The 26,872-nt window shown below is 53.6% G+C and overlaps 1 protein-coding gene across 13 annotated transcripts in view; it reads right to left on the reverse strand.

The window, feature by feature from the left end:
• RBFOX3 (RNA binding fox-1 homolog 3) overlaps nt 1–26,401 on the reverse strand; it is a 452,065-nt gene extending 425,664 nt beyond the window's left edge. For 3 of the 13 annotated variants that reach the window (XM_082371579.1, XM_082371573.1, XM_082371584.1), the window contains exon 1: nt 20,115–20,437. The gene's annotated coding sequence lies outside the window, so the exon portion shown is untranslated. Of the gene's footprint in view, nt 1–20,114; nt 20,441–21,099 lie in introns of those variants that run through there. The other 10 variants (XR_014238345.1, XM_082371576.1, XM_082371578.1 and 7 more) reach the window with 8 other exon arrangements.
• Between the last annotated feature and the right edge of the window lie 471 nt (nt 26,402–26,872).

Here is a 26,872-nt window from a genome sequence, read left to right on the forward strand (position 1 = left end):
CATACGTTCTTTTCCACTGGGCAACTGATCTTTTACTCATCCTGGGAACTCTCACTGCAAGAAGACCTCCTGGGCTTCATCTCGCCGCTCCGACTGACTTCTTCCCAAGGGCAGCTTGGTGTCCTCCTTAGGCTGCCCCAGATGCCCAGCACAGGGCCTTCCCCAGGCAGGAAAACAAGTTGATGGGTTGATTGACAAGCCCCCATTAGGAAGGAATCTGCAAGCCAGGTTACTATTTGGTCTAGGCAGCTACACCCGACCCCGACCCCCCAATATCGTCATCATTTCCAGAGAAGTGAACAGCCTGCCAGGACTGCCGGCCCTGGAAGCCCAGTCCTGAGCTTGGACATGCCTCCCAGGTGGCTGGGTGAGTGTCCTGGGGCAGCCCTATCAAAGGACCACACCGTGGGTGGCTTAAGACAACAGGAATCGATCCCTCACAGTCTGGAGGTGAGAAGTCCAAGATCAAGGCAGGCACGTGCGAGGCTGACTCCTTCGGAGGCTCTGAGGGAGGACCCATCCGCCCCGGGCCTCTGTCCTAGCTTCACGTGTTGCCAGCAACCCTCAGCGTCCCTTGACAGGTAGGCACACCCCTCCAGTCACATGGCCATCTTCTCCCTTTGTCTTCACAGGTCTTCCCTCTGGGCAAGTCTGCATCCGAATTTCCCCTTTTTATAAGGACACCAGTCCTATAGGATTAGGCCCACCCTAATGACCTCATTTTAACTTGATTACCCTGTAAAGACCCTATTTCCAAATAAGGTTACATTTTGAGGTGAACTTACTGGAGGTTAGGAATTCAACATATCTTTGTGGGGGGACACATTCTTCCCCCTTGCCCCCAGGCTCCTGTGTGTCCCCTGGGAGGGCAGGTGGGCCTCACACACCTATCAGAGATGGCGGGAAGGAGCAAGGACCCCCCCAAGAGGACTGAGGAAGGTGCTAAGGACAGGCCGGCTGTATGCCCTGCTCACTCTGTCCTGCATCGCCCCTGCACGGGGGTGGGGGTTGGGGGGAGGTGGTCTGTCCTTCCAGCCTCTCTAAAGCCCCATCGCCTGGGTGGGGAGGGCTGTCAGTTCCACAGTGGATTCCAGTGTTTGATATGGAGATTCTGGCAGTGAGAATGGATGAGCCTGGTCAGAGGTTTATGTAAAATGACAGCTTCTGGAGAATGAAGCCCTGGGATTAAAAAAGAAAAGAAAAGAGGAGGAGGAGGACAAAGAGAAGCCTTGGGCTCCCTCCCCTCCCCTCCCCTTCCCCTCCTCATGCATTTCCTGGAGGGTTGGGGGCACAGCAGCTCCTAAGGTTGTGGGACCCCCAGAGAGAAACCCATGCATTTGGGGCTGCTTCTTCTTCACCTCAATTTGTCTCACCTTTGCCCCAACCTGCCCCTTCCTCTCTAATCCCCCTCCCCTCTGAACTGCCCCCCCCCACACTCCTCATTTACTGTCCTGATCTGTCATTGCCCAGGATAAGGACCCTAGATGACCAGGCCCAGGTGGGTGACAGACACACACGAAGATATTGTAAACTATGAACAATCATTCTGAAACTTTCTCGTCCTATCATGTTAAGAGGATGGGTACTAGGGTGGAGGGACCAACACCAGATCCTTCTTGGGAAGCCGACAAAAGCAGAGAAGGATTGCGTATAATTGCCCTTTGTTTAAGAGGCAAATGAATATTCCTGCAGAGCTGAAAACTCATTCTTCACACAGATAAGCTTCCAAAAATTGCAATCTATTTGTTGCCAAGTTTGCGACTATTATTTCCTTCCCAAACCCTTCAGATTTTTTTTAGTGGCCTGAAATGCAAATTGCCTTCCTTGGTGGCCCTTTGGGGCTAGAACCTTGGTCTAAAGAAGTTTATCTCACCTGGACCTTGGGAAAAGAGATGGCCCCCCCTGGGAAAGAAAGCTGAAGGTCAGGGATACTGATGAAGGTCATTTTGGCCACCTCTCCCTGTCAGTGAAGCAGGTAATGAGACCTGTTCTCCTGTCTCACCTGGAGGTCCCACCTCCATTCCCTGGTATTCTTTTTCTCCGCAGAAGGGGCAGGGGTACACAGGGACATCCATGCAGCCCTGGGAGAAACCTTCTCACTGTGACCCATGTCAAGGAAGAGGACTAGCATGGACCCCACCCAAACCTCAGAGCAATCTTCAATGAACCTCTTAAGAGGAGAGGGGCTCAAGACTGGGACTGACTTGCCAGAAATCCCAGGGGGTCCCACTTCCCAGAGCACGAAATAAGCCTGTGACAGCTTCTGAAGACACTTCTGGGCCCTGGAAGGAGGGAGCTATCCCTTGTCCAGAAAATTCAGCTGGTGTGTTTTCAGCTCAGGCCTGCTTATACCCACGTCCCCAGCTCGCTGTCCTGGGACACGGATCCAGGACTGAGGATGAAGAGTCCCGTCACGAGAGATGCACCAAGAGAGACCCCTGAGCACCTTCCCTGGGGTCCCAAGTGCTGGCATCCATTGCAACACGTCCACCCAGGGCCAGGTAGCCCCAGGCTGAAGCTTTGTGAGTCAAGGCTGGACTGAGCCCACCTGCGCCAGGGGCTGTACTCTGCTTGCAGCTCAGAGTCTTCGTCACAACCACTTTGCACTTCTGGAATTCCCAGGGGTGGGGGACACCTTCCTATGACCAATCCTGGCACCAAAAGGAAGACCCCCCAGCCAGGCTCCACCACCCAGAGAGGCAAGGGCACCATGTCCAGACTCATCAGTCCACAAATGTTCACTGAGCACCTACTGTGTGCCAGGCGCAGCCCAAAGCAATAAAGCAGCACAGTTCCTACAAAGGTCCCACATCCCACCCCATCGTCCTCCTGAACTGAGGTTTCCTGTAGGGTTGCTAGGTCAGCTTGGAGCCCCTGACATACAGCCTGAGACAGGGTGTGGGTACAGATTACTTGTTAGGGAGTGATCCCAGGAAGCTGGAGTGAAGAATTGGGAGCCTGAGCCAGGGATGGAAGAACAGCCGTGTGTTTGTGTGTGTGTGTGTGTGTGTGTGTGTGTGTGCGAATTTGTTTATTGTTTATTTATTTATATAGTATCATCAAACTGGTCACCCTGTGGGCAGCTGGGGCTCGATCCATGGGGGATCCTCTGGGGAAACACACAGACTGCCCCCTGTCCCTGGGGAGGCAGGGAAGCTGAGGAGGAATTTCCACCAACCCTGGTGGAGGGCTGCCCCTGTTACCAGCCTGAGCGAGCCCTCTTCCCTCTAGAGAAAGCTCAGGGGCAGAGAAGCACAGGTGCCCAAGACAGGAGCTGCCAGCGTGCACGGGAGCTGACCGCCATGGCCACAGCCGCAGACAATGAGGGTGAGCCCAGAGGTCTCCCAGGGACACACACTCCCGCAGGCCCAAACCAAGGCAGTTGTCTATTTCCGGGGAGCATGTGCCCCCACCTCCACCCCCCAGCCTGCCTCTCGAAGGCCAGCTTTTCAAGCATCCCCACCATGAGACTGGTTACTGCAAGAAGCGCCCCTTGATAGGTGTTTGTGTCCCCTCCAAATTCATATGTTACATCCTAACCCCCAATGTGTTGGTATTAGGAGGTAGGGCCTCTGGGAGGTGATTAGGTGGTGAGGGATTAGTGTCCTTATAAAAGAGACCCCAGGGAGCTCCCTCGCCCCTTCCCACCTGCGTGGACACAGCAAGAAGGCTCCGGCTACGAACCAGGAATCGGGTCCTCACCAGACACTGAATCTGCCAGTGCCTTGATCTCAGACTCCAACCTCCAGAACGGAGAGAAACACGTGAGTGTTGTTTATAAGCCACCCAGTCTGTGCTGTTCTGTGAGAGCAGCCCTGAAGGACTAAGGCAGTAGGTAAATGTACCTGCAGCCTTCGAGTATCCAGACTATCTCCTCCACTGACAGCATCACCTTAGGCTTAAATCCCTGCCCCTCACCTCTGCCCCTCACCTCCTCCCTGCCCAGAGGGAGCCAGACACACCCCACCACCCGCAGCCCTGCCCTAGCAGAGCCCAAACCACAGCAACAGCCAGAGAAGAAACGTGACTGCTTGGGGAATGGCAGAGAGAGGAGGGACCCCAGCCCCTCAGTCTAGAATGGATACACACAGGGTGAGGGCGGCACACAGCTCCCTTTGGCTGATGCCACCCTCAGGTGACAGAGGTGGGCGGGCAGCTACTCCGGGAGAGGCACGGGTGCAGAGAGACCTGCACAGGAGGAGAGCCCACTCCGGGCAGGCCGACGCCACCCAGGAGGTTCCCCCCGCCTCAGACCAGGGACAGAGTCACCACCGTCCTTCCCACCTGCCCCCCATCCTTCCTCCTCCCCTTTGCTCTTTTTTCTTTTAACTAAGCTTCTTTTGTTTTTTGAGGATCCCTTCATGTGTGCACACCCGCACATGCGTGTCAAGTTTTTATTCCAATCCTTAAATGAGGTCTTTGCTGAGAATTTACAATTCCCCTGTGGTCTCAATCTTGCAAAGATTGCTTTTTTAACGCTGTTAGGCCTTAATTCTAATAAGCCTCCTCTTTATTACAGAACCAGGTCACATTGCCTTGACACCGCCAGAAAATCTTTCATCGGCAGGGAGGGGTGGGTGAGAAGAGAGAGGGGCAGCGAGAGGAAGGGGCACGGAGACAGGAACTGGAGAGAAGAATCCTCCCTTAATTTGATGGAATTCTAAAATAATCTAATTTCTGGGAACCAGAGTGGCCTGATAGCTTTAGATAACTCTGTGATATGATCGTGTCTCCTACCAATGTTAGTTTTCTTTTTGTGTCTTGGTTTTTAAAATGACTAGAGGGAGAAGGGGAAGCAACAGAACCCGATGGCCACGCCGGGCACAAGTTCAGGTCCCAGCCCTGGACAGAAGGTCATCTGCTCTGGCCCAGCACGTTTTCTCCTGCCAGCCTGCTCTGGTCCTGAGGGCCAGCAGAGGAAATAGAAGAAAGGGACCAGCAGGCTCCAGGACAGAAAGCAAAACCTGCTCGGAGAAGAGGCTCACTGGATCAGGATACCTGGGGAATCCGTCAATAACACGCTCTCCCTCCTCCCTCCTTCCTCCCTCTTTCTGAGTTTGTTGTTTTAAGGTTTAGGGGGATATGCAGGGAGAGATGTTACTGAGGAAAATGAAGTGTCAATCTGCATTCTCAGGACAAAAGGACAGCCCCCCACACACACATTCTTTCAATGTTTATTAAACATCTACTGCCAGGGAGATAAGAGGCTGTTCCCCTTTCCTCTCTCTTGTCACTGGAAGTAGAAGAATCCAAGAGCTAAGGGCTGAGATGGTGCAACATGCTCCTTAAAACCTGCTGGAGCTTTCTGAGACTGAGGATGTGAGTCAGGAACAAGGCCCTCATTCTAGAAGTTTCTGCCTATAAAGCTGTGGGGCAGTACCCTGCAGAAGCACTTAGACTATGGGAAAGACACAGAAGGAACTAGACCATTGTCTCCAGATCTTGAGACATTCTCTGGAAGCATCTTTTCCTCACCATCAATCAGCCCCCCTCCAAGCCCTGTTTTTCTTCTCTCCCCAAAAGTCAACTTGAGAGCCTTCATCCCAGTTGGGTATATAAATCAGGCACCACAACCCTGGACAAGCACAGGCACACTCAGACCACCACAGGCCTGCAGCCACCCAGCCTCTGAGCACAGAGAAGATGCACCCTGTAGAGCCAGCAAGCCTCCCTGCCCCTAGTCCCTGGTCCTATCCTGAGTCTGTGTGACTTCACAGTGTTCTTCTGGGAGGACAGTGTGAGCCCAGCCAACTGTTCAGTATAAAAATTTAAATCAAGGTCTAATGTAAGGCACCTTAGAAATCAAAGGTCATTTTTTAAACTTTGGTGCCAAAGAGCACTGGTGCACAGATTGAGGTGCTGTTGTGGGGGAGAGGAGAGTCGTGCATCTTCCACTGAAGAGGGGAGACGTTCCACGTGTCACAGGGCACGAACGCATGCACCCCTAGAGCAGGCCCATCTGCCCGCACTGGGACCCATGCCCCTAACTGAGCCCCCAGCCACTCAACCAGCAAGTGCGTCTTGAGCACCTACTGTGTGCCCTGAGAATACAAGACGAAGACAAGACAATATATGTGTATGTTTCCATATTAAAGTACACAGATTGTTCTGCCGACTTCCCTTTCCAATTATACTGTATTGCGGATTTCCTTCCACATCATCTAAAACAGCTGCATAAAACCCACTGTTTGAATAAACCATTCTTTCTAATCGTTTTTTAAACAATCCCCCACTACAGGGGGTCTGTCAGCAGTGGGAGACCTTTGAGAGGTGGGGAGAGGGCAGGCACTGGTAAGGATGGCCTGGCACTTTCTTCTGTGCTGGTGGCCAAGTCACGAGGGGTTCGAGTGCGTGTGTTCCAACAACTCTCCTGGACGGACAGCAAGGTGGCAGCCCTTGGCCCGCCGACAGCAGATTCTTGGATTCTGCAAAATATAATTGTGAAGGCCAATCTGCCAGCGGAGAAATATTCAGCGCATTCAAAAGCTAAATATAAATAATATTGATTAGTCTGCCATCTTGAATTATCCATTTCACTTCTGTTTTCCATTAGCATCAATAATCACGAGCTGACTCCCCAGTAGATGGGCCACATCGCACTCCACAGGATGCAGCCAGCCCAGGGTCACGCATCTAAGGAGTCTCAGGCTCTCTTCCAGAACAGTCTGGCATCTTCTAGAAGAGTCCAGCACCTTCCTAGGAATGTTCCTTCCCTTTCATCTACTCCTCACTCCAAGCCCAGCAAACAGCGGGGCTCAAAGACACATCTGAGTCACACACACCCCCGCCCCCCACTTTTGGAGGCATTCTGCTCTCTTTGGCAGCTGACCTTGGTTCTGGGAAAACAGTGGCACACAGTCCAAGGTTCACTGAAGGGAAGGAAGCTAGTATGGCTGGATGCACAGCCCAACCAAGCCCACAGGGCACCACCTCACTGCTGCCAACCCCAGGGGCAGAAGCTGGGCCCACTTCTTCTCTGAGCCAGAAACCACATGGCTTTCCTACGGACCAGCGGGTTCCTCATCCCTCTGGCAGCACCCCCGCTCCAGGCCCCTGGACACAGAGTGTGCCCATAACACACCTGGGAGGAAGGCCAGGCCTCCTGCAAACCCTCCCACCACCAGGACTCAGCAGGGATTCGAGCGACAGAAAGAACTAAGGCACGGAAACTCACCAGACCCCTCACAGCCGACCCAGCCAGGATGGAGGGCTAACAAGACACAAGGCCCACGTCCACCCCACCCCAGCCAGCTGTCAGAACCCCCGCAAACAGTGACTGAAAACATACTATGAGTAGAGGAGCAGCCTACATGCGCTGGGGGAAAACAGGGTCCCTGCTTTCAAAGCCTTTACACTCTGATACAGGAGACGGGTGTGCAAACACCTAGCAGGATCTATCTATCATTTTTCATTCTTCCTTAGGAGTGCTAATTACCGCTCCCAGAAAGTGCTGCAAAAGACAGGGTGCTGTCAGGTCCGGAGGAAGCCATGAGGCGGGTCCTCCGAGGATGGCTTCTCATGTCCTTTGTGTGAGGTGTGCAAGTAAGTTCCAAATGCCCACCCGCCTTAGATACGGCCACAGGTGCAGCTCTGCCCCAGGTTTGTGGAAGGATCTAGAACCTCCCCATTTGTCTTCACCATCTACCCACTGGCCAACTACTCCCAAGATTCTCTAGGAGAAATGCAGGTCACCCCCAGCCTCGGCATCCCACTGCCCACTCCACATACAGGAGGACGTCATGAGGAGACACCAGGGCTCCTGGTTCCTCAAGAAAACACCAGCCCTTATACCAGGGGTTCATGAATTGGTCAAAAACACAATGCCAGAGCCTGAGATCACACCCCATCCATGGAAAAGTGAGACTGGCATGAAGTTGGGGAATTGGCTCCAGTTGGGGAATGAGCGAGGACCAGCTGTGGGAGAAGGGGAGAGATAGGCCTCCTATGGAGGTGCAGAGGGTTTTCTGCTCTCGGCAGGGCTCAAGGGAAGGAAACAGAGCTCTGGCCAAAAATGGGCCCTCTGGGGTCCCCACTGCCCATCCTTGGCCACACGGTCCAGCACCAAGGCCTTCACCTGTCACTACTGTCCCAAAAAACTGGAATTTACTGCCCAGAGTCAGTCCCTGCCTCCACCATCACATGCTGAGTGCCCCCACATGGCCCAAGTTGGTTCCTGCCTTTCCGGGGAAAGAGAACAGCTTCACCCTGCAATAAGCAGGGAGCAGATACCCCACAAGTCACTGGGGCCTCAGGGCCCCCAACACAAAAATAGCCAGACACCCATGCTAGAAAAGTAGTCAGACCCCAAGGCAGGTGGTGACAAGGCAGTTGGCCCACAGCCTGGTCTCTTCTCTTTTTAGCTGATGTTTCAGCAACAAAGGCTGAGCTTGGACCATGGGTACCCTGGGGGTCCCTTCGGAGCCCGGCAGATAGCAGAATGCGCCTCTACCCGTTCTGAGGGCTCCGCTCTCTGAGTAGAAAGAAGTCTGGCCAGAAGGAATCTTGGCCTGGCTTCTTTCTCCCCCAAAGCCCCCCACAGAAATTCATATCCCATAGCATGGCCTGGGCACATGCTCTGCAGCCGACAGGTGTAGGGACTCTGCGGGTTGTGGTTGTCCTTACACGTATAGCCAGGTACAGGCAAGTGCTCCTTGAAGCAGCCAGGGAATAAGGCATGTGCACGCGCGCACGCACACACGTATACACACACACACACACACACACACACACACACACACACACCCCTCACTGTTAAGGACCTGGAATGATGTCTTCTCTGTTCTCCCGGCTATAATTATTTTAGCGTGGGAGACAAATTCTGTCTCCAGTATCTCAGAAGTGCTACATCAGAATATTATATCCTATGGTCCTGCAAAATCTCAGCAGTAGCTCTTTCCCTCCATGCCAGAGCACAGACAGGTTCCTCAGATGGGCGGACACACCGTGGAGGCCCTGCACCAAGGGTTTAACGCCTGCTCCGAGCCACTCCACTTAGAGCAAAAGAGCCAGGAACCACGCATGCGGGTAACCATGGCAACTTCAGGGAAGTTTAAAAAAATAAGTTTGTGAGTTGCTGGTTGTTATTTGGTGCTTGGGTTCTTTCCTTCTTTTCTAAGATAACAAGGTCCCTGAATAACACTTTTATGAGTTTTTCGGGTACAGCATCCAAGGTAGCGGCTGCCTCCAGACTTCTAATTACCTTCAAATGGGGCGGCACATCTCGTCCAAGCACCACTGTCACATATCCAGGTTCTGTCCTTGGGTGGCTGTTCTGCGTGGGGTGACCTTGAGTCAGTGCACCTCCCACACGTGTCTCCATGCCTCCCCCTCTTCAGGAGTCCCGAGACTGTCAATCCAGACCCCTGGGGACCACAACCAAGTCCCACGGCACCACTCACACATCTCCCAATTTGGGGAGAGGGTCAGGCGATCCCCTACAAGATCCTAATCTCCACATGCAGAGCTGCGCACACACTCACACACATGCATGCACAAAGAGCCAGCATGAGTCGTGTAAACTACATTCCCCCACAAAACAACATCCCACCTAAACTCAGAAATGCCCAGGTGGTCTCCATGGAGGCCAATGGGAGCCGCACCCCTGACACTGACCGTTTTCCGTGAAGGCAGCAGGAACAGGCTCTCAGTGCTGAGGGACGTGCTCACGTGTCGACGGGACACGCACGCCACGCACATAGCCATTGGTTCAGTGGCTCTGGCTGTGCCAGCAGTTAAGTCACCGCGGCAGGAAGCACACTCCTCCAGGCCCGCTGCCCCGATTGTCACAATGGTGGGGCCCCGCCCACCCTGCTGCCCACTGTGCGAACGCATCTATTAGGGTCGGAGTCAGGAGTGTCGAGGAGCGCTTGAAGGCCACGCACCGTTCCGTGTCACAGCTGTGGCGCCAAAGGGCTGGGCAGATGGCTGTGAAAAAAGGAATATTTTTTTTTAAAGCAGAAAAATCCTAAATGGCCCTTTCAGCCTTTCAGCGCACATAATTGTAGTATCCGAGTTAATGAAAGGCCTGGCGTGCTGGCTGGCTGAATACCCCTAACGCCGCAGCCTGCAGCTCACGTGGAGTGGCTCCACCGCCATCAGGGAAAGCAGACCACAGTGGGGAGGTGGGAGGGGGTGGGGAAGGAGGTGGGGAAACGCAGGAAATAAAGAGCGTTTCCAAGAATGACAAGGCTCCCACACGGGATCACATCATCAATTAGCCAGTAGGAGGGCTGGGGAGTGCTTGGCATCTCATTTCCACAAAGACAAAGTTTCCTTGAGGAAACTGCCAGAGTCTCCAAGGCACTGAAGTCAGATGCAGAACAAATGAAGAGGGACGATGGCCAGGCTTGGCTGTTACTCAGACGCCCGCCCCAGGCAGCCTGGCAGAGGGTTGTGTGGGTTTAGAGACACAAGTGGAGCCTGCGCGTGTCCAGGAGGTGAGCACGCACAACACATATGTGCATGCACACGTACATCATGCACACGCATGCCTACACGCACACGTGTGCACACACACGCATACATATCCATGTGCACGCACACTCTATTAGCAGGTTAGGGTCCACTATTCTGACCCACAAACATTCCAGTTTGTGGCTCTCTTGCCTGCCAGGTGCTAAGGAGATAAAGCACAGATGTGTTATTCAGAACTTCCGCAGAAGACCCTACAGCACATCCCCCATCTGTGAGGAGACCCTGGGGTCTTCAGCCCTGGACCCGGATGGAGCTCAGAGTATGTCAGATCCTTCAACAGTCCATTCTGTTGACAGCCTTCACACCCACACCCAAGGGGCTCCCGCCCTAAAGGCCCCAGGAAGCAGCCTAGCTCGGCCATCTAAGTGGAGGTGACTGATTTATTCTGACCGTCCTGCCTCTTAACGACACGCTCTCCTCCAGCCATGCAAGGCTTTAATTGTCCATCCAGCAGGGCAGGGAGGAACCGTAAATCTTTCCTCCCAGCTGCTCTGAGCTCAGCGCTGCTTGACCTGCCGTTGCCAGCCCCTCGCTTGCCTCCCACTGGAGCAGTCTGCTGGCTTTGAAGGTGGAAGAGGGGAGTGGGAAAGCGGGAGCAGGAGCAGGAGAAAGGGGCTGGTGGGGTCCGGGAGGGGGATAGAGGGATGGTGCATGGCCATGTGCTCTGTCTGCTCCTAACCCGGGGCACTGCAGAGGAGTCCTCACTGCAGCTTAAAGGGGAGGCGGCGGTAGGTGCAGTGTGCCCTGGGCTACACCCTCCCGGGCCAGTGTCTACACACCTGCCTCACCGGGCCCAGCTCTCAAGCAGCCTGACTCTTATGAAGTGGCCCAGACCCCAGGGGAGTCTCAGCATTCCCTTGCTTTGCTGGAAAACAGCACAGCCCTGAAAGGAACCCACTGGGGAGGAAATACTATCCTCCATCCAACCCTCATTGTGTGTGACTGGTCCCGGCTGGGGGCACAGGGACCTCTCTGTAAGAGATGGTGGGGGGTAGGCCACAGGCACATAGAAAGTCAGCCTCAGGCTCCAAAGCAGGCCTCCTTTCCCCTCCAAAAGGCTTAATATTTTCTGTAATTTTAGTCTATATTAATGCATTTCTAAGTGGTGAACATTATAGTTATGATTATTACCTAAAGACTTCCTTTATAGCCCTCATTTTCTAGCGTTCGTTACTTTCTGAAAAATTATCCTTGGGGGTGGAAGTTTTCCAAGTCTGGTCTTGTGAGTTCTCTTCTTAGGATCTGAGCAAAACATATTATTGTGTCCATGACAGGAAGGGGGGCAGATGGATTAGCTCTCCCTAAGTCAGTCTCCGTGGTGACTTCTGACAAGGAAAGAGTAACGTCCGTGTGGGGAGGGGCAGGGCTGCGAGCTGCATTTTAACATGTCAGCACTGATATCGATGACCTGGTTTTGGTTTTGCCCATCTGTTCTGTCCAGACAGTTCGACTTCTGAAATGGGATTTCCATCTACACGGGGGGAAGCACCCATGCACCATTCATTTTACAAGCTTAAGCACAGACAAGTCAGGACTGCAAGTGCTAATCACCGCAATACTGTCAATGCACGGATACAGCTGGACACTTATTTTCCAACACAAAGGCAACCTTGGGGAGAGAGCCCAGTCATGGCCAAGGGGTGTTGGAAGGGTCAAAAGAATGCAGATTCTGTGTGCATTCTTCTCAACTGTCCTAGGAGAGATCTGTCTATGAGAAAAAAAAAAGGACATGCTGGTAAGCTGCCTTTTGTAATGTTGTAAAGTTGTCCCAGACACCAATTCCAGGGCTTTCAAGGTTAGGATAAGGGCAATGGGGTCTCCCATCAAACAAAGGTTATCCTCTGGCTTCTCTATCCCTCCCTTTGGTCATCAGTTAAAGGTTCACAGCTGACAACATCAAAAAGACTTTTGGTATGATAATACTCAATACAACGTTGGCTGTCTGAGAGTGTTGATTATAATATTACACCACTGAAAACAATAATTCTCATCTTAAATTCCTCCAGCACTTCTCTTTTCTGCGAACATTTCAAAATACTTGACTAATGTACCCATGGATAGCACCCCTAAGAGGTAGGCAGCAGGCACTATCAGTCCCATTACGAGCAGCCTGGGGGACACAGCGGGGAAGTTGGTGAATCACGGCCCCCACCCCCGATCTGTGAGGAGCCTGGGTAAGAAGGCCCTTGGGCCCTAGTTCCACTTCGCCTGTCCCTGCAGCGGGGGCCCCAGCTGTGCCTAATGGCATCACAGTAGTCCCTTCAATGAGGGAGAGTCAATATTCCAGAAAGGCATGCACACTTTATGTTTATTTCTAATGGGTTTTGCAAAACTGTGTTTCGGTTTGTCACACATTGAGCCCTGAGAACCAAAAACATCTCCGTGCTGAAGGCAGGCGTGGGATAGAATCACTCGGTCTGAAACTGCCATGGTGGCGATCTACAGGTTCAGGAGTCTGGGAGGAGAGGGGAGGTCATGATTCTTCTCTTCCTCCTCCTCATGGAAAATCCAGCTGGCACTGACCTAGGGCCCCCACCTCTTAGAATCCAAAGCCACTCCTGCAAAAGCACAGCGCCCAGCACTCCCCCATCCTTCTGTGTCCTTTGACATTCCGCCGGGAGTGGAGGCATGGGGAGGGGGTGATGGTCCATCAATGGGGCACACCACGAGCAGGCAGAAGCCCCTCCACTCTCCAGATGTGCTGGACAGGGCAACCCCTGGGTCCACAGCCCCACAGACAGGACCTCACTCACATCTTTCTGCCTGGCCATGGTGTTCCTGAGAACATGAACTTCGAGGTTCCTCCTGGAGGCCCTCCTAGGCCCCCAAGCAAGTAAGGATCTCCTCACCTATACAGAAATGCTAAGACTTGTTTCCATCTTGGCACCTGCGACTTTATCTGGAACCATTTTAAAACAGCATCATCTCCTTGTGGCCACAGTAAACAGTACAGAATCCATTTCCTTAACTCTGACAAGATGCTCATTCCTCCAACGGGCAGATGGCACCGAGGAAGGTTCACGCTCACCACCAGCTGTTGTGTGCCTACTATGCGCCAGCTCCTTTACATGTGTTTATCGCCCCTCTTCGCAGCTGAGTAAACTAGGGTTCAAGAGCCTGCCCGCAGGTCACAGGGTTGGGAAATCTGCATGCCCTCTCCCACTGCATGTTGCAGTCAGCCCCACCACTCAGGAAGTCAGAGCCTGGTCTCACAACTCACGTCCCCTGCACACAGACTCCCTCTGTATCACAGGCATGTGCCAGAACTGCTCCCTGCACCCCTAATGGGCTTGGGGTCTCGAGTAAGGTAATCAGCTCACAGCTTTGTCCAGAAGTTACATTCCATTTAAATGTGCATCTAAATGTGTGTGTCCCAGGGGTGAAGGGTGGTTCTTACAAGAATCAGCTGACAGGAGGAACGGCCACGATGTACAATCTCAGGGAAGCCAGCACCCGTTAACAAGGAAACTAACTGAGTGAAGATTCAGACTAGACCTCCACGGAGAAGAGAGGATGGGGGGGCAAGTCAGGAAAGGGTGGAGCCCAATAGGAAACTGTGTGCAGACCCAGCTTGAAGCATCATTCTGATTTTCCTTTTTCTTCTAGGATCTCAAGGTGATGGGAAACATAGGGAAACCATGGTGTGTGCGGTGATCTCACTGAAGTATTAAAAATTCATCTTAACACCTCTTGCTGAAAACAGAAGGTTAAAAAACCCTGCTTGCTATTGCCAAAAGAAAGAGGTGTGGGCACGGGGGAGAAGTCACCAGCAGGAGCTTCGATTTCAGGGGGCCCAGAGGCTCTTATGTACAGACCCTGGAGCATTGCCCTGCACCCAATCCTTAAAAGTTCCAGAAAAATTAGGAACTATTTTCTTTTTAATCCTGTAGAGAAACCTCTCATTTAGATTCAGGAAGGATTTTGAACTATCAAAGTTTAGTGAGAAATTATTTCTAAATGTGCCTAGGTGTTTGTGCCTCTTTAAATCTTTCTCCAGGTTATACCCACCTTTTTAATACAAGTAAACTTTATGTTCTTTGGCTTCAACAGAGCTTCCCATTTTTACATAAAAAGTCTTCATTGCTGAGAACAATGTGCTTCTCTGTGTTCTCATTATCCCTGCCTAAAAGAAAACCACCCTGAGATGTGATGCCCAGCCTGGTGCCCAAAGACACAAATTTCAAGGGTGCAGAGGAAGTACCCAGACTCTGGAAGGCCACCTTTCCTGCCATCACCATCCCTCAGTTTCATTTGGTGTCACAGACAAGGAGACACTGATGAGCAGAGCTGCAGCGTTCTACCTATTCACAGATAGAGCTCTGAATGGTCCCTAGGTTTCTGCAGTGCATGCCTGCGCAACTGTAACGGCAGCCCTGTGAGAGAGGGTCTTTTTGGTGGGCTTGGGTTACTTTTTTGCTTGTTTGATTTGGCGGAGGGAGATTTTTTTTTTTGACATAAGACAAGATGCCTTGGAGAAATAGAGGCACATGGGAGTCTCTTCTCTTCCATACAAAAAACACGTGTTACAATTTCACCTGGCCCTCCAAAAGGAACTTGATGAAACTGTGCAGGGTCCAGCTGGTAGCAAGTGTCTGTCCCCAGGTAGTTTCCTCACCTGCAAGTAGGACTGTTTTCTTGAAGGGCCAAAAGAGACATACATGACCACCTGCCTCTCCTCCTGGTTTCCAGCCACAGCCCAGGGCTATGAGAGACCAGAAGGGTTGGCCCACTTCCCTGAGCATCAGCTGAGACCTGGCACACAGAGTTGATGACCAAGAGTAGGTCTGAGAGGGAGCTGGCATGGCGAGATACAGGGCAGTTCTTCACCCATGCCTCTGTTCTTCTAGAATCTTGGGAGGAATCTCTGGGGACAGCCATTAACCAAAGCAATCCGTGGTAAAATTCTGCTCAAAATATGTATACTCTCCCTACTTCTTTTTTCTGCTGGAAATTCACTCTGACTTTAAACAAATTAAGCCTTCCAAAAAACTTGCAACTAGGACTGCTTTGTTCTAGGTCCTCAGAGGAAACCACAGACGCTGAAGACCCCACCCCATCCAACACAAACTGATGCCAACGAGTTACAACCCACTTCCCGGGTGGAATTAGTAGGAACCAGCCCTGAGCTACACAGAACGGGTAGAGACTAGATCCAAAGGAGAGGTCCCTGTCACACAGTGAGGGTATCTTTAGGCCCCAGAATTTAAAATGAAATTGGCAGTCCTCTCCCAGGCCCTGAGGGCCCTGCTGGCTGGCCAGCCCTCACGTGGCTCCCCTGGCTCCAGAGCCAGAGCATTCAGTTCTGCTTCACCTGGACTCTGGCAACACTTTCCAAAATGCAATTCATATACTGTGAGCTTTCCCCGAGCTACTAAAGGAAACACTTTCAAATGAAGTAACAGATTTTTACGCTCTTTATTATCTCAAGTCACCTTCTAAGGCATGTTTTGGTGTCAGCTCATGTGTTGGAGAAACTGCGACAGCAAACTAATTTACTAAGTGCATTGCACTTAAAAACATGCATTTTATAAACCAAACCAGTCTGCCACAAGGTATTTCTTTAAGCAAGGATACTCATTTTTCCGTCTGCAATCCTCCACAAAAAGAAGACCTCACTGTGTACTCAATTACTACCCATCCAACTAGTAGATGAGAGCTGTCCTCAACTCTCATACGTAATTCAAAGAGAAAGTCACATCCCAAGTGCCCACACCACTCAGAAAGTATAGGGAGAAAAAAAAAGACATGAAAGGGGAGGAGAGAGACACACACACAGACGGACAGTGAGAGAGATGGAACCAGAATGTTATAAATAAAAAGGAGACAGTGATGGCTCAGAGAGAAACCTACTTCAGAGAGGCAGCAAAAGATAAGATGTTTAGGCTGTCTGAATGTTTCACGAACCTGTGAAAATAACGTGCTGCTTTATAAAAGAATGTGGGGAGATATTGCAGCTAATCAAAAAGATGCAGGTGCAAATGGGATGTGTTTATAAAGCCAGTATCTCGTGCAGAAGAAAAGGCCTGCTGCAGGTGGGGATTTAGGGAAAGACAGGTGCCCACATTGGAGCATAGCATCTCTGTTCAAGGGAGGAAGTTTCAGGATGGTTTTTCCCCTTCACTTGTTTAAAAACAAAAAATTTCTCACCAAATGTCAGCTGCAAGTCAGGTTCCATTTGTCTTTATAACAAACTATCAAGCAGGAGTGTGGAAATAAATAAACACAGAGAGACAACCAACCAAAAATTGCAGGCACACGGATGGGCTGGAGGAGGTAAACCCCACACTACAACCGCTGAAAAATAACATTTCAGTTTCATGTTCACTGTTGCTCCATGCTCACTGAGATGTTTCCCCCTGCGTGACTCCTCCAGGCCCCTTATACTGCCCCCCACAAACACACCACCACTCTGACACTTCTGGGTGGGATAGGAGCTCCCTTCACTTGTACATTCCTTCACTCCTAATTCCACAAGTATGCATCAAATAACACTGCGTGTACAGGAGGAGGTAGGGATAAATCAACCAGCATCTCTGCCCTTAGAAGCAAGGTGCCTCCAACTTCTACACACCACAGAACAAAGGGGTCTCAGACCACGGTTGAATGGGGGTGGGGGGTACTGTAAAGAAGACTGTAGGGTAGAGGCAGCACCCAAGCTGGACCAGGCTGGCAAGGATCCAGAACCAGGGATGGCATTTTCCATGGCCAATACCATGCCTAGTTCATTCCCCAATACTAAAGAACTCCATAATTTCTCTCCATTTCTCTGATGCTATTTCTTTGAGCCGCTGGTAATGCTCAAAGTTTAGTAAGTGGCAGAAACATAACAGAAGGTCCACTCTGGAATAGTACCCAGGAGTCCTCCCACCTGCCTCCTTCTTAAATCTGCCTCTTTGCTGGCCTCGGGCTAACCCTTCCCCCCAGCAGGGTGAGGTGAGCCACAGCAGCACCCCCAGCGGCCCCAGGACAATGTCAAAGGCGAGAGTGGGCCTCAGCAGGCTGCGCGCCCTGGCCCTGTCCTTGGTGCTGCCGCCAGCTGCACCCCCTGTGGCAGGGGGCCTCCCAGGGCGCAGCCTTCCCTCCAGCCCAGCCTCTGGTCCCTGCGGAAGGGCCATGAATACACCCAGATCAGCTGCAACTCCTATCCCAGGGCACTGGACCAGAGGCATTTGCAGTGGAGGCCCAGCATAGTCAGAGCCTGGCCTGCAGGGACTTTCCTGGACTCCAGCTTCTTCAGGTGACCTGAGGCTGCCCGAGGCCCAAGCGTGGACACAGGTCTCTCTAAAGCTCAGGCCCCTGGAGGGGGGAATCAGAGCAATCATTCAAGTCCTCTTTTAATGGAGGAGGGGATTGCTGTTGGAAATAGGCAACTTGTGCCAGAAAACCCCAGCAGCTCCAACACAAACAGCCCACATGCCCCTGGCAAACCCTCCCCTTCGCTGGCAGCTGTCTCACCAGGCCCAGTGTTCCACGACTCAACTCTGCCTCTGCTCCCTAACCCCTCAGAGTTTCCCACCTCACTCTCCAGGAGTCTGCTCTACCCTCTCAGAAGCTCCCAGTGGGGAAATGAGGGGTTAAACATTGCTTCCAGGAGTGTGCCAGCGAGCCCCGAGCCCCATGCCCATGCAGGGAGGCCTCCAATCTCGGGGGAGGGACGAGGGTGGCAACCTCCATCCTCAGCGCAGAGGGGAGCTCTGAGCCCGAAGGTGGAGGCAGGGACCGAGGGGGCCCGTCTGGCTGGTTCTCAGAAGGCGCCCGGCCTCCCCCTTCTGCCGCCCCCCAAACCCCCCGGTGCCAGCGCTCTTGCGGCCTGAGGGAGGCCCACATCTGCCCGCATGCCGCTTTCATCAGGCGGCGCTTTCACTGCAACTTTTCTCCCTCTCTCCCTTCACAATTTTCGCTCACCTGGAGGGTCTGGTTTTAATTGGTGTAATATCCCCCTTAACAACGCAGCCTAATTAAGACATCCGCCCAATTCCGCGATGCACACTTAATGAACAGGTTCTGCCGCAGTGTTTATACTTTTATTATTTGCAGACCAGTAAAACCAAAGCCGGTTTCTGCCTGAAAGACCTCATACGGGCGACCCCACTCTATTAGCCTCGTACCTGCTCGGTGCTAAGTGCCCTGGGCTTCCGGGCGTGCGCCCAGGGCGTCCCAGCGCCGAGCGGGTGTTTCAGCCGGAAATTAGCCGCCGGGCGCGCGGGAAAAGCGACTTCACCTCCAGCTGGAGTGGAGGGCTGGGTCCCTCCGTCCCTGTCCTTTTCCTCCACCGCGGGATGTCTCGTGCATCAGCATGAGCAGAACCGCGGTGTCCTTTTTAAAGTGACCATTAAAAAATAAATCTAGTCCCTCCCCAAAGCCGGAGAGCTCCGTCAGGAAGGAGTTTCTCCTCACCCCCCTGGACCCCGCGCCGCTGGCGGGGCTGCAGTCCTGGACTCCAAGGAACATCCCTCCTGCCCCACGTAAGACCCCGCATCCTGGGGCCGCTCTGGAACGGGATGGGGTCCCATTGTCCCTCCACGCCCGGGGCCGCATCCTCGTCCCCGCGCGTACTGTGTGAGGGCCCCCGGCATACCCGGCACTGCGGGGATGCACGCCGGGGGAGGCTCCGCGCCGAGGGAGGCTGCGACCTACGGCCTCGTGCCACCCCTAGGATCCTCGAGAGACAGCCCTCCCAAGGGGGCGACCCCCGGACGCCCTCCGGCGAGTCTCGCCGCCTCCGGGGCCTCTGGGGCCTCCGGGGCAGAAAGTTTGGGCCGGGTGTGCCCAGCCGCCTTGGAGCCAGCTTCCCCAGCCGCGCTGCGCCGGCCCCTGGGGGCGGCCGAGGCTCGGAGAAGCAGCCTGGGTTCACGCCCGAGCCTCCCTAATGCAGCTCCCAAGACTCTGCGGGGAGCGCCCTCAGCCCGCCCCCTGTTGGGCCCTGCGCGCGGCTCGACCCCTGCCGCTTTACATTCGCGCACAGCGCGGCGCTGCGGGCCCGGGGCCTCTCTAGAAGACCGTGGGAGACCCTTCCTCCCCAAAACTCCTTTGGGTCATCAACTCCTCTAGTGAACCCTTCTCCTCGAGGACCCAGGCAGGGCTCCCGGGGACTGGGTGCCTGGTGAGAAGCGCATGCATCCCGTGGAGATCGCTGACCGTCCCCCCACTCCCACCCGCGCGAGCTCCAGCCGCGTACACGGACGCACCTCGCGGGGCCGGGATCTCCTCGCGCTCGGCCTCCCCCCGCCAGGGAGTTCCCCGCGCCGGGCATTGTGCCGCCGCCGCCACCACCACCGCCACCACCACCGCCGCCGCCGCCGCCGCCACGCAGTGCGCGGGACTCCCCGGCGTCTCCATGGAGCCGACCCGGGGCCTTCCCATTCACAAAACCGCCCCTCCGGCCGTAGGCTGGACCACGTGCCCCGACCCGAGCCCAAGAGGGACACGGAGAGCCCCGACCCCGAGGGCGCCAGCCCTCCCCGCGCGCCCTCGGGTCGGTCCCTAGCCGCGCTCTGCAACCCCGCGCCCGCGCCAGCCCCGCCTCCCCCTACGGGGTCCTGTGCGCCCCTCCCTGGGACTTGCCCACCCCCACCCCGCTCAACACGAAGGTAATGACCGCCGCAGGGCGAAGCGCTGGCGGCGAGGACCCGGCTACTCACGGGCTCAGCGCTCCCCGCGGCAGGTGACAGGGGCCCGGCGGCCATGCCCCGGCTGCATCCCGGCCGCCGAGCTGGCAGCGGCGTCCCGGGGCCGCGCGGGCACCGGCGAGCCGGCGGCGAGGAGCGCACGGAGCCGGGCTCAGGCGGCGGCTGCGATCGCGTCTCCTCTGACCACGCGAGCGGCTGGGGGCCGGGGCCGGGGCCGGGGCCGCTGTCCGAGGAGGCTCCGCCGGCTCCGGAGCAGCCCCGCAGCTAGCTCCTCACTCGCTCTTCCCTCGCCGCCTCCTCTCTCTCTCTCTCTCTCTCTCTCTCTCTCTCTCTCTCTCTCTCCCTCTCCCTGCCTCCCTCCTCTCTCTCTCTCTCTCTCTCTCTCTCTCCCTCTTTCTCTCTCTCTCTCTCTCTCCCTCTCTCTCTCTCTCACCCCCGCCTCTCTCCTCCCCCTTTCTCTCTCCCTCTCCCCGGCTCCTCTGGCTCGCTCGGCTGGAGAGAGGCGACAGCAGGAGCACGCGGCGGCGGCGGCGGCGGCTGCCCGGGCGGAGCGCGGCAGCGCGCGGCGAGGGAGAGGGCTCGGGCAGCCGCTCGACCGGGAAGGGCGGCGGGGCGGGGAGGGCCGCGGAGGAGACAGCGCAGGCCGGATGCACCCTTGCGGCCCTAAACGCGCGGGCCCGGAGAGCCTGCACGAGAGAGGTGGGCGAGGCGCGGAGGACCCCAGAGCTGCCCGGTTTCCCGCGAGCGCCGCCCTCCGGTCCCGGTCCCCGTCTCCCCTCCCTCCCTCCGGCGATCCTGAGGCCGGGCAGCCCCAATCAGGACCCTTACTCTCCTGCCACCCTGGCCCTGGCCCTGGCCCAGAAAGGACAACACTGCGGATCCCCATAAATGGGACTTGGGCAGCAGGGGTGAATGCCCCCCAACCTCTGCCGCCGATCTGCACTGCCTGACCTCCTCTTCCAGTTTGCCCCTCCCACACACACACCCCACCCCTTACTGGGGCTTGAAATTCGGTGTCTTGCCTTCCCAGGAATCCGAGAGTGAGTGACCAGCCACACAGAGTCATCACTGGGGTGTTTGTCCAGATTGACCAACCAAACCAATTCAAACATTTCCACCTTGGCTGGGGAAGAGAGGCTGTCATTGTAGGAGGTCAGCTAAGGATTTGCCTAAAATCAGAAAAGCAGGCATTCCCTGTCCCCACTCCCAGCTGCCCAACCCTAGGGGAAGGGACCCTGATGTAGGGTCTGGGACGGTCTCTATCCTTGGGATAGAGAGCGAGGGGGAGCAGAAGGAAAGTGGAGGCTAAGGGCCAGTGGAGTGGGGACCGTCTGGGCTGGCGGGATGATACCCATGGAGAGCTGTGAGGTCACACCAGAGGCAGGCAGGAGGGCCTTGACTGTCCCAAACAGATCCACAGGATTGGGCAGGGCCTTGCTCCTGTTTCTATGCAAAAGACAGGCGGATCCAGTGCCTGGAGCACCACTGAGGAGGGTAAGAGCAGGGATGGAAGTGAGCTGCACCCTCAAAGACATTCTCAACCTAAAGGCAAATGAAAACCTGTGCCAGGTTGCTTTTACTTCTGGATGCTGCTTCTGGAGCAGATTCCTCCTTGTACCTGACTGTCCTGCTTTTCTGTGTGAGGCAAAAAGCATGTCATGGAATCTGGGGTTTGTTAGGGGCCTGGAGGATTCAGAGACAGTGAAGGGAGGGACGTAAACTCAGTTCCTACGTGCCTGGAGCTCTGCACTGCTGGCTGCCTTCCCTGCAGAGCGAGGACAGACAGTATCCACGACAAGTGGCTACTGTCCACTTACGAGCTTAACGCTTTTAATTTCTGGCCCTTTGGCCTGTCTGGGTCATTGATCTTTCTTGGTCAGTGGGAGTCATGCTATACAATTTCGAGTTAGCTTCTTGGCCCTACAGCTAAACACTGGATAAATGCCTTGTCTACCAGCAAGGCAGCTGCTTGGTTGACTGAACTTTCCCAGCCCCCGTATTTGAAACGGCACGTCCCTGCTCAAAAGACCTAATTGGCTCTCTCTGTCCTCTGCTGTCAGATGGTCCAGGCCTCCAACTCGTGGCTGGGCCCACCCACTCCTCATCATCCCTATAGGCAGGTCTTTTGCTTCCAGGAGAGCTCTCTGAAGACAGCACCAAACCTTGTTCCCAAGCTCCACCAGACCCAGCCAGCACTCAGCATATAGTAGGTCTGCTCAGACACCTGAGCCTGTGAATTGAAGTTGGCATCTGTGGCAGGATCAGCCACAGGACCTGCACATCAGAATCCCTGTCAGGGACAGGCCCTGGCAAGGCTAGCCTCATTACAAGCCCCATGGAATTTGCCCTTCCAGCACCAGCTGCCATGGAATGGGGATCTGGCCAGAAAAGGGGGTCAGGACCAATCTGTATGTCCTCATATTAGGATCAGCCAGGGGGGGTTCTATCTTGGGATATCATTGAAAAGAATTTTACAAACCTCTGATTTGGAAACTTCATTTAAAAAAAAAAAAAAGTGAGACCATGAAGAAGGAACCAGGAACAGTCCTTTGCAATAATGATTAGCATAGAAGCAAAAGGAGATTTAGCTCAGAGCCTAAAATGACAACTGAACACACATAGCTAATTTTACTCCCCCTGAAAACCCCACTAAAACTACTGAAAGAGATTTTTTTTTTTTTAGGATACAAACCCCCAAGGAGCTGGAGAACAGAGAAGAGACAACCATGAACAAAATGTGGGAAGCAGGAAGGCAAATGGGCAAGTGGTGCTTGGCCTTGCGGAGCTGAGTCCTAACCCTGCCGTGGGGAAAGCTGAGGAACAGAACCTCCAAAGGCTTAGAGCTGTGGGACAGGTAACTGTGAGGCAAGAAAGGCAGCTAGGAGCAGCAATGATCTGTTTAAGAAGCCTGCAGATCCTGGATGGCTGCCCACTGTGGAAGGGTGTTCCTTGAGGAGGGTGTAGCAGGGGCTCTGTGGCCTGGGGGACTTCATGCACAGTGACAGCGGGGCTTCCTGCACGCTGAAGGCTGAGAGCCCCCCTCGGTCCCCAGAGCACCAACATCCTCCAGGCAAGAGGCTAGAAAAGTCTCTTCCTATTCCTGTAGATTTTAGGAGAAACCTAAAGATTTAATTTTGCTGTTTCCCAGCAGACCACTGAGCCAATCTCCCTAGAGAGAAGCTCCAGTGGATGAGCCCACCCAATCCTCAGACCTTCCAGTCAGCTCTGCAGTTCCCTCCCCTAAATGTGAGTAGACGACCCAGGATTACCAGGCACCTGAGGAAAGCCTTTGAGAGAAAGAGCCACCCAGGTGGGGACCTAGGGGGCGGGCATCTTTGAGGAAACAGACATTAGGCAGGGAGGAGAAATAGCCATTTAATATCCTAAAAGACAGGGCTTCCCTGGTGACTCAGTGGTTAAGAATCCGCCTGCCAATGCAGGGGACACGGGTTCGAGCCCTGGTCTGGGAAGATCCCACATGCCACAGAGCAACTAAGCCCGTGCACCACAACTACTGAGCCTGCGCTCTAGAACCCACAAGCCACAACTACTGAAGCCCTCGAGCCTAGAGCCTGTGCTCCGCAACAAGAGAAGCCACCGCAATGAGAAGCCCGCACACCACAACGAAGAGCAGCCCCCACTCACCGCAACTAGAGAAAGCCCGTGCACAGCAGTGAAGACCCAACACAGCCAAAAATAAAATAAATAAAATAGATAAATTTATTAAAAAAAAAATCCTAAAAGACAGCAGATAAGATATTGCATCTATGAACCAAGAGCAGGATGCTATTTTAAGGAGAACATCTAGAGAACAAAAAAGGGCTGGAAAATTAAACATGTGAGAACGGAAACAAAAACCTTCAACAGACAGGTTGGAAGATAGAAGGGAGGGGATGTCCCAGAATGCAAAGCAAAAAGACAAAGAGGAGAAAAATAAGAAAGGATGAAAGAATTAGATGATCAGTTCATGGGGCCCATCACCTGTACGAAAGGAACCCTCCCTTCCATTCCACCCTGTCTAAGAGAAAGAGTTATTTAATTTAAAAAATTTTCCCAGAAATGAGTTTTCAAGTTCTCAGCACAGTGGGAAATTGACCTACACCAAGGCATATTATCATGAACAGCAAAACACTGAAGAGAAAGAAAAGTTTCCACAAGCTTCCAGGTTCCACAGAAAAGAGCAGGAATAAGACTATGCTTCAGAAGTCTCAACAACAGCAGAAGCTAATAGATAATGGAGCAGTGCCCTCAAAGTGCCGAAGGAAAATATTTTCTGGCCTAGAATCCATTACTTAGCCAAATGAACAATCTAATGTGAGATTAAAATAAAGATGTTTGCATGTGCAAGGTCTCAAACAAATTTACCACCCATGCACCATTTCTCAGGAAACTACTGGAGGATGTGCTCCAACAAAACAAGGGAGTAAAGCCTGAAAGAGGATGATAAGGGATAGATGCAACAGTGGATCCAGTAAGAGAGGGAGAGAGGAGGGGAATTCCACAGGATGGGAGAGAACGGAGATCACAGGAGGGTAGCTGTTCAGATTAGAGCAGGGTGGCGACACGTCCAACTGCCCAGTACACAGACCTGCTGAGGGTTGTCATCCCTAATATACCTTCTGACATTGTACTGCCCTTTTAATGCCAGATGCACCTGCCAGGTTCTTATCTGTACTTGGCCTGCTTGGGCCAGGTCCTGATGGAGTTCCAGCTCTCCTCTGCGTGCACTGGCGCACCTGTATAAGCTGAAGACACTCATTTTCCCCATCAGAAGTGTCCTATTTTGTTTTCTTAGAAACAGGAGGATGGCCATAGTGAGCTAAGAGACAGACAATTCAGATAGGTCTATTCCCCCACCCCCACCAACCTGCCAGACATTCCAGCTGGGGATGGCCCTCAGTTCCCCAGGAAATGTCCATGGCCTTGCCAAGAGCCTCTTAGAACAGATGCCATGGTCCTTTCAGGGCCAGTGGGTACACTGACTCCCTAAAAAGGACTCTAGTAAACTCTCAGGCAGCTGAGGCCAGTCTGTGACCCCAAGACTATTCCTCTTCTCTTCTCCCAGGCTCCTCCATCTACGAGTAGCAGCCCAAAGTAGCCACAAACAGAAAGGATACCATGGCTAGTTCTCTATATTAATCACCTTGCACATAAGTAGATGATGATAAAACAATAAAATGTTTGAGGAAAACACAATCTAAGGGGACTTCTTTGTCCTTGTCAGTCTTTCATGACCAGCTGGTGGGCTGCTGGAGAGTGTACTTTACACCCATTGCTGGGCCTCCTTGTTTGGTCTTTTAATCCAACATAGTAAATTAGAAGGTTACTTAATGCGGTCATAACCTCCTTGCTAAGAATGGATCTTTCTCTCTCTGTCTCTCTCTACACACAGACACACAGATACACCTCAATATTTATGTTACACATAAATATATAAATTTTTTCATTTCCCCACCACCATTGTTGGTATTTGGGCTTTCCCCTTTGGCCACAGTCCAGGCCGTGCTAGGACACTGTGGAGAAGTGCTCCCTATCTTAGTGACTTCCCCATAGGGACAGCCCCACAGGGCCTGAGGGAACCTATTATTCAAACAACAGATCAACATTCTTGCACACAAAAGGCAGGGCAGCCATGAAAAAGCTTATATTCCATAGGGCTCCAGGGGCTGTATCTCTCTGGATCTTGTGAAATATAGGTCACAATGAAACCTCGGAGGTCAGAGGCACCAACCTGATTAATTAACAAGTGACATTGTGGAGGCTGGCCGGCTCAGGCCCACACCTCTACTCACAGCTGGTGGAGAGGCACCTCAGCGACTGGGCCGGCTTCCCAGTCTTCCCTCATACCTGAGTAACAGTCCCAAACTTTGCCCACTCCTGGTCCTCCGGACCCCGATTGCTGGCAGACAGACAGACAGCGCTGTCTTCTTCGCCGAGAAGGGAGGGCTCAGATTTGAGCAGCTTTCTTCACTCTCACCTTCCAACCATGTTCATCTCCTCTTCCTGCTCCCTTTCCTTTCAGATCCTCCCTCTACCCCCATCCAGCCCCCTTGGGCTTCCTCCTCTTCCACCTTCCCTGCTCTGGGGGGTTCTAGCCCACCAGCCTAAAAGCATGGTCAGTCCTTACCCATCCTTTAAGAACAGACCCTAGAGCTGCTCTCCTCCCATCTCCTTCCCTTTATCACAAGTGGTCCCCACCTCCTCTCCAACACCCCCTGGAAATAGCCCTGCCGGGGTCCCTGGTGACCAACTAGCCTGTGTGCCCTCCTCCATGCACTGGATCTTTCAAGGCAGGTGGCACGCTCTCCACTCCCTTTCTAGAACCTTCTCCCTTATCCTCTATAACAGCACTCTCTCTGCTCTTCCCTCCTGAGGCAGCTCTCTCCGCATCTCCATTTGGTTCCCCTGCTTCTCCCTAAATGCCAGCTTTCCCCCGAGACTCCATTGCCAGTCCCTTCACATTATTTTCCTCGATGATCTCACCCCCTCCCCTGATTTCACCATCGCAGACGTCATCCCAACATTTCAGAGCTGGAAGCAACTCCAGAAAGATGAGAAAACTGAGGCCAGCGTGTCCAGGTGCCCTGCTGGGGCCTCCCAGCACATGGGCAGCAACTCCGGACCTTGAACCCAACCTCCGACTCTGCCAGCAGCGCTGCCCCAACCCCTGCCATGCTGCCTCTTATTTCACATGCAGGGGAGCAGGTGGGTGCATCTGCAATGTCACACACACACTTCCAGACTTGATATTTTATTTAAGAGCATGCAGC

The sequence above is a fragment of the Balaenoptera borealis genome (assembly GCF_965194805.1).
Source record: "Balaenoptera borealis genome assembly, chromosome: 20".
Taxonomy (NCBI): domain Eukaryota; kingdom Metazoa; phylum Chordata; class Mammalia; order Artiodactyla; family Balaenopteridae; genus Balaenoptera; species Balaenoptera borealis.